We start from the raw sequence: 7,452 nt of genomic DNA, 5'->3' as shown, positions 1-7,452 counted from the left end.
GACCGCCCGATCGAACTTCCACAGTAATTTTTGGGCTGCTGGCATCTGGTCAACCGTTCGCTTTTTTTTCACTTTTGCGCCTGCTTCACAAGAGAATGACAAATGGGGCTTGTAGCCGTGGGGTCGCAAGATCAACGTGAGTTTTCTTCAGATTTTGGTACGTGAAGTCTGGGTCGCGTGGTCGCCAATCGCAATCCGGGTAAAAGGAACCCTATACCCACGAGCCAATCCCGCTTTCGGCAGCTGCTTCCCTCGCTTCCTCCGCAGCCGCCTCCCCCGATCCCTCCGCAGCGAGCCAATCTCGCAGCCGCCTCCCTTGCTTCCTTCGCAGCCGCCTTCCCCGCTCCCTCCGCACCTCGTCCCCTGAGCCCGTTCCCCTCCTTCTCTGCTCTCCACTATGTCTATGCCGCCTCCTCCTCTCTCACTTTTCTCTCCGGTGGCGGTGCCAAAAGAAGGCGCACATGAGCGGTGGATCCGTGCCGGAGAAGAGCTGCGGGGACTGCGCTTCGGTCGCGGTGGGGTGCAGCTGCTGGGAAGACGCTCACAGCCGCCAAAGAAGGCACACACGGGCGGTGGATCTGCGCTTCGGTCGCGGTGGGTGCAGCGGCGGGGAAGACGAACTAGGTCCGTCGCCCATCTTCACCTCCTCGCCGCGTCCTTGCTGCCTCCATGGCCAAGCGCACATATTTTTTTCTGTCCCTCCATGGCGCTCGTTGCCGGCGGCATCTCGAGGAACATGTGACCTCCATGGTGCTAGCTGCCGCTCTGAATAGGTGAGCCCCCTCTCTCTTTTCCCTCTTACCCTACCTTTTTCTCTACATGCAGCTGCTCATCCTCCAATCTCTTCCATTCAGACAGGCTGGACGCAACGCACACGGTCTAGGAAGGCCACGGCATGACTGTGTGATGCAGTGAGGGCAACAACGACAACGGAGGAATCTATCCTCGTCTAGCTCCCACCCAGGCGGAGAGTTCGAGGACATCTCCCAGTTAGCGGGGGAGAGTCGAGCACATGTCAGCTCTTTCTTTTCCTTTCCTTATGTTCCCATGATGACCTGGGATTACCTGCAATTACTCAAGTGATTAGTTATGACCTGTAGTATCTAGACCTTATTTGGTTTGGTCCATTTAGCATTGATCATCCATTTTTCTAAATTTATTGGTATTTTTAGTATGCAATTTGCTTTCTTGGTTTAGTCGCTTGTAATTAGTGTACATGCATGTAACTTGTCCCTGTTAGCTTTTGTTTTTGCAGGTTACCGGTTGATTTTTTGTGTTCAAACTATTTTTGTGTTCTTTTATTATCAATTGTAGGTGCTGCTTCTATCTTCTGGAAGTTAACTGCATTTTTCCTTCTAAAGTCCTCAGACCAGGCTGTCATTGACAAAGAAAGGAGAGGAGACTACTTGGGGAAAACCGTCCAGGTTTGTCGTCAGTATATAGTGTAGCTGGAGCATTCATGGGAAAAACATACATGACAAAGATTACTGGGTGTTAATTTATCTTCCTTTTCAGGTTGTGCCACATATCACAGATGAAACTTAGGATTGGATCGAACGCGTGGCAATAAAGCCGGTTGACGGGAAAGAAGGGCCTCCTGATGTTTGTGTGATAGAACTCGGTGGAACTATAGGTAAACAAAATAATTTCATATGTAGCACAGCTTGCAATGCCGCATGCTTGAAGCATACCATGTGAAATTGCGTAGTTTAGCCTATTTTCCTTCTGTTGTTCCCATAGCTGTGTAAGCCTGCCCAGTGCAGGGACAAAATCTTTTCTCACCGCGCATAATGACAGTGGCACTCTTGATGCAGGCGATATTAAATCAATGCCTTTTATTGAAGCATTAGGTCAATTTTCATACCGTGTAGGTCAGTAAAGATCAGCTCTTCCCTGAATGTCTATATATATTTTGGTATTTGCTCGCTTTTATACATTTAGCTTCCTTATTCTGAGTTGTAGGACCTGGAAATTTCTGCCTGGTCCATGTCAGCCTTGTTCCAGTACTAAATGTAGTTGGTGAGCAGGTATGTTTTACTCATTTGCAATGAGCTAAGATAATGAGAAGTTGCTGCAATGCTTGCAGTTCTATTGAGGTCCATGTCATGTAGTATTACTATATGCCAAATAGGCACTTTTTGCAAAGAAATATAAGTACGTACCTGAAAAACCATTTTTCTGAATGATATGAACTACTAAAGTGTAATTGTACTTTGTAGTAGTTTCTGCTGAGATGCAATTTGGCTTAGGCAAAGTGGCACCTTGTTATTATAGCAAAATGGAAGGAGGTTACAAACATAGAAAATATTGAATTATTGACGGATCTCTCAAAACAGTCTCAGCTGGTTGTAGGTTGTTTGGTGAGGTTGGTCGTGTTTTTCTCTGTTTTCTTTTATGGCCTTGTCATTGGCGGGTGTGGTGCTCATTACAAATATTTGTAGACCTTGGCTGCTCACGCTTCTTTGGTGCTTTCTACTCAATGAAATGACACGCTTCGGGATGTGTTTGAGAAAAAAAAACAGTTATCTGAGTTTATTGCATTCGATATTTTCTTGCAAATCATGATCTATCTTCCATTTATGCAGAAAACTAAGCCTAATTAAGGTAATCCCTCGGCCAAAACAAATTGGAGGGGAAGATCGTCAAGGTTAGCGACCCAGTTTGTTCAGATATATTATTGCCTACTTAAGATGTCGGTGCCGTCGCCTTCCGTAGCCATGACCTTGTTTGTTTAGATATATTATTGCCTACTTAAGATGAAGCCAGTCACAGTTCTCATTACACAGGATGATTTTTGTCATGGGTCATGCTTCAAGAAAAGCAGGCTGGACTTACATCTATTTGGAATATTTAGATGGCCAAGGTCCAAGAGTATCAAGGTGCTTCTAACTGATCTCACTCTTCTTATTTGTGGCTGCCAATTTCCGTGTTTCGAAAGGAAAAAAATGCACTGCTGCTTCATGTGAATGTTGGTTTGGACATGATACAATAGTTTGTGCATCGTGTATCCCTATATGCCCAATCGTTTTTTATCTAAGGCTTATAGTGTGTACTAAAATAATCCTATTTTCTTTGAAAGGTGGGTTTTTGTTGGAAATACGTCAAACCTTTACCTTTTGATTTTTGTTTCTTTCAGTTTCATTTTATGCCACTTTCAGGTTAAAGTAGAAAATATACATGGTTCTCAATGCTTTATGCTTTGGTTATTTGGAGTTACACTCAAACTAATGCCGGCCTCCATTTGTCCAATCCAAAGAAAATCTATGTGCATGTCTAATATATTAGGCGCGAGTAAGCAAACTTTTATACTGGCATGTGGAACTGTTACTTGGTCCATGTTTAGCACTTGGCAGATCAACCTGGAATGTGAACCCTGCATAAATAGCAAGGCATGATGATTAGTAAATTGTGTTAATACTCAGTACTTTTCTTCCAACTAAAATATAGGTCCAGTTCAGATATTAGTTACATTATGTCTTCTTCAATTTAGTGCATTTGTTTTTTTGGTGCCCTCTTTCTGGGTTGAAAATATGTAAATTGATGCATCCTGTGTAGCTTGTCACTCTGTTTCTACTTGGCAAGGTCTGCAATAGATTATATATGCATTACATGGTCTGCTTCTTTTGCCTGCGTCAACACATGTATGTTGTTCGTATTGTCTTTTCATGCTTTTTATTCAGGGACCCCCCACCCTCTTAATTCATTTGTATTCTTTCCTTCTTAGTTGCAGTGTTGCAAGGTATACCCTGCCTTGGAGAAAGGCATTCTGTGGTCTGCTTCGACAGGTTACATGTAGTTTTCCCACTGCTTCTCCTAATTATGCCCAATGCCAAAACCAGACAGAAAAGAGTGGGCACTATTAGTTTTACTTTCTTATCTGCTATCATATTTTATTCTTTACAGAGCATCAAATCTGAGATCAATCCAATTTTGACACCCATTAATGATGAATTCATGTTATGATTTACAAAATATAAAATCTAAAATGACATGGTTTTAGAAAGTTGGGTGGGTTGAAAGAACCAAACCGTTTCAAGTTACACGTCTTCTCTGTCGTGGGCTAAAGGCTCTATATGTTTGCCTCGATGAATTTTCGAAAGAAAATACAGTATGCCTTTATTTACCATGGATTGATGGAGCTCACGTGTGTTTTCATTGGTTTTTTAAATGATTTCTTAAGCGGCCTTTTATGATTGCGCACTATTTGATTTAATTGGGCGTGAAGGGTAGCTCTTTTGAGTGCATGTTTGGAATATGCAGTATGGTGAATGGTGCCGGAAATAACTCTATCCTGGCAAGATGTGAGTCCCCGCTGTCCAGTCACTATACAACAATGAGGTGGTGTTGGAAACTATGAATTTAGCTTTCTCTTAATTTTCTAATTATAGAGGTGCATTTAATTTGGAGCCTCGATGATGTCTATATCTAAAAGTTGTTTTTGTGTGTATTATGATCCCCCGTCAGAACAAGAATAGTATACATTTACTGTTTTCGACCATAACTCATTGAGTGAAATTGCAAGCATTCACAACTGTTCACCAGTTAGAATTTCAAAGAGGGTTTTATATAGGCCCTATTTTCATTTTGATCTGTCCATGACATCCTTGCATTAATATTGTATGATATTGATTATTCATTTTCAGATGTTCTACTCAGTGTAATGCTACATGTATGTGCTTATTAGGTCATCCTACTATTTGTAATACAATTCACATTGCATTATATTTTTATTTACATCTCTCTACTTATTCACTAATAACATTGCTTCTAACTGGCTTCTTACGTCATTGGCGCAACCGCAGTTATCTACACGCCACCTGTCGCATCATGCTAGGAACCCACAAGAGAGCTACAATAACAACCAACTGGTCTAAGTTTTGCCGCCTTGCAAAAATCCATGAAGGAGACATCCGTGCCTTTCGTTTCAAGGTCACCACAAAGCAGCGTCTGGTTCTCATTGTGCATTGCCTTTAGATAAACTATCGACAACAATGAAAGTTGTATCTAAATATCATCTAGCATTCTAAGGACTGCTAATCAAGCTCTATGATACGATGAAACCTTCCTCTGTTTTTCGACGATGCTATTTGTTGCTTTTGAACAACTACCACCTATGATTTTAACTATATAACCTTTGTTGTTGTTCCTCATCAATCTATTAATATACATAATGCCACCCTTATCTATAATTATCTGTTTTTACTACTTTCTCTGTTTCAAACATCGAGTACTCACCAGCAACAACGAATGTGCTAAGCAAGGAAGAGGCATGCCCTACTTGGCAGCGTCCACCTTCCACTCAAAGGGATATAGCACTATCATTTAGCACAGACTGTTCCAGTAGAAACAGTAATCATGTACTGAGACAGTAACCAGCAATAAGTACTCATTATTTCGATCTGTGTCTGAGTTATTCTATCACTACTCTTACAATACTTGGCTTGTTGTTGGCCTTTGCGCCATTGGCGCAACGGGTCATCTAGTACGTAGAACAGATCATACAAATATTGGCGGGTTGTTAGATTAACACGTCAATAAAAGCGCAATTATCGAGCCCACCCAATTCTCACGCACTGGAGAATAAACAGTCGGATTTTACGTGGCGCTCTAATCTGACTACCATTGTCCTGTAGGACCACAAACGAGTCGACCATTGGATTAAAGAGCCATACTGTACTTTTCCTCCCAATTAAAGATAAGTGCATCTGGATGAACGGTGGCTGCCCATTGTCAGCTGACGGAAATGTTGTGCACACGTGGAGGCCATAGATGCCTGTGGGGCAAAGACCATAGAGGATACAACCAGGTTGATGGGAGCCCAAAAAGACAACGAAGAGTGTATGTATCTGTATACACATCCACCAACTGAGGTCTTGCAAGGTTATAACATTTCTGAATAATTGTTCCACAGTTATTTACTCCCTCCGTCCCATTAATATAGGACGTTTTTTGACACTACGCCAGATCAATCTAGAGGTATCAGAAATAGAACTGCATGTCCTTTTAAACTTACAAGTCAGAGCCACGGGGAGATCAGTGCTCAAAATGTTGTACAACGTGGAGAACAAATTTGTCATTGCCTGCCAGAAAATATCGGTGTGCTGGTGACGTCCATGAATGTTCTATACTCAATTCTTCTACAAAGGTTTTAGATGTCTCCTCAGAGGACAGGCTCCGTAGATGGCCCGCTGCTGTTCCTTGTGCTCGTGCAACGAGCTACCTCGCCTTGATGACATCGGAAGGACCACACGAGTTGGATTAACCACGACGTGGGGCCGTGTCCTGTACTGGCATGGAAACGATACCTAATAGGATTAGTCCTGGCTCCTTTAGCTGATGTATGTACTCATATAACACTTTGTTGCCTAGCAACTACCACCTCCATTCCAAAATATAAGCCTTTTTAGAGATTCCAATATGCACTACATACGAAGCAAAATGAGTAAATCTATACACTTAAATACATGTATATACATCCGTATGTAGTCCATATTAAAATATTTAAAAACTACTAATGTTTATAAACGGAGGGAGTAGGTCAGAAGAACTAAAATACGAAACAAGTGTATTGGAATAAATCGGTGTCGTATGTCTCGTGTGTGTTTCGAGACGGCGAGAACAACTGATCTAGGCCCAGACAACCAAAGCCAAAAGCATTGGTCCTAGAAGTTTTTTTGTGATTGTTGGATAGAACAGATTGCTCGGTCCAGGGCCAACAACCAGTACTAAGACTTGGATACATGGATTTGATGGCTCGAACAATGTGGCAAAAGTCCAAAATTACGAATGAAGAGGTTGAACCCTACTTCAGTAAATCCGCTTACTTTCAGGGTCCTCAACGTCTCATATTTTTCGCTATCCATCTGATGATCTAATGGGGAGAGAGAGAAAGGGAGGGAGAAAGACTCGGTACGAACTGCCAAACCAAAAGGTGTGGTAGCTCCCGGGTGTATCCCCGGTTATGCTATCCGTCTGGCCCATTGAGATTCGTATGGTGTTCTATGGTTGCAGCTTATTTAGGCCATTTGACTATTCTAATTGCGATCCTCATAGGAGGCTATATTAGGCTCTGGGGTTCAAGCAGCAGGTGTCTCGTGAGGCAGCATGTTGTAGGCCTCAGACAGCCTACTGCTAACAAGACTTGTCAAAAGTGATGCAGGCCAGGTTGATAGGTGAGTCAGACCATGTGTGCCTCCACCGATTCATGCATCACCAGTTCACCATTTCCGCGGCGGGGAGAGATTTGATGCCTCGTTGATTATGCTACAACAAAATAATAAAGTAGGAAAACGAAAAGCAATACTTGCTCGGCATTTCAATTTAACGACACAACCATTGAGCAATGCAAAATATTTTATAGGGAAATTTCCGTACTGCTGGCCTGCTGCAGCAGAAAGATTCCACAAGGGGGTATATTTTTACTGAATGACCCCTGATGGAACTTATGTCGCC

The 7,452-nt window shown here is 42.4% G+C and overlaps 1 long non-coding RNA gene across 3 annotated transcripts; it reads left to right on the top strand.

The window, feature by feature from the left end:
• The first annotated feature begins 259 nt into the window (after window positions 1-259).
• On the top strand, window positions 260-5,126 carry LOC119331611. 3 transcript variants are annotated; one of them, XR_005160580.1, is made up of 9 exons: window positions 260-773; window positions 855-1,424; window positions 1,516-1,633; window positions 1,815-1,871; window positions 1,963-2,027; window positions 2,586-2,647; window positions 2,787-2,879; window positions 3,725-4,338; window positions 4,803-5,126. It is a non-coding gene; the product is annotated as an uncharacterized LOC119331611 (long non-coding RNA). The 3 variants fall into 3 exon arrangements; XR_005160581.1 differs by having other exon boundaries at window positions 3,731-5,126; XR_005160579.1 differs by having other exon boundaries at window positions 3,725-5,126.
• The last annotated feature ends 2,326 nt before the right edge of the window (window positions 5,127-7,452 follow it).

The sequence above is a fragment of the Triticum dicoccoides genome, chromosome 7A (genome assembly GCF_002162155.2).
Source record: "Triticum dicoccoides isolate Atlit2015 ecotype Zavitan chromosome 7A, WEW_v2.0, whole genome shotgun sequence".
Taxonomy (NCBI): domain Eukaryota; kingdom Viridiplantae; phylum Streptophyta; class Magnoliopsida; order Poales; family Poaceae; genus Triticum; species Triticum dicoccoides.
Note: the sequence above shows the minus strand (reverse complement) of the source record. Positions and strands in the feature narration are given on the sequence as shown.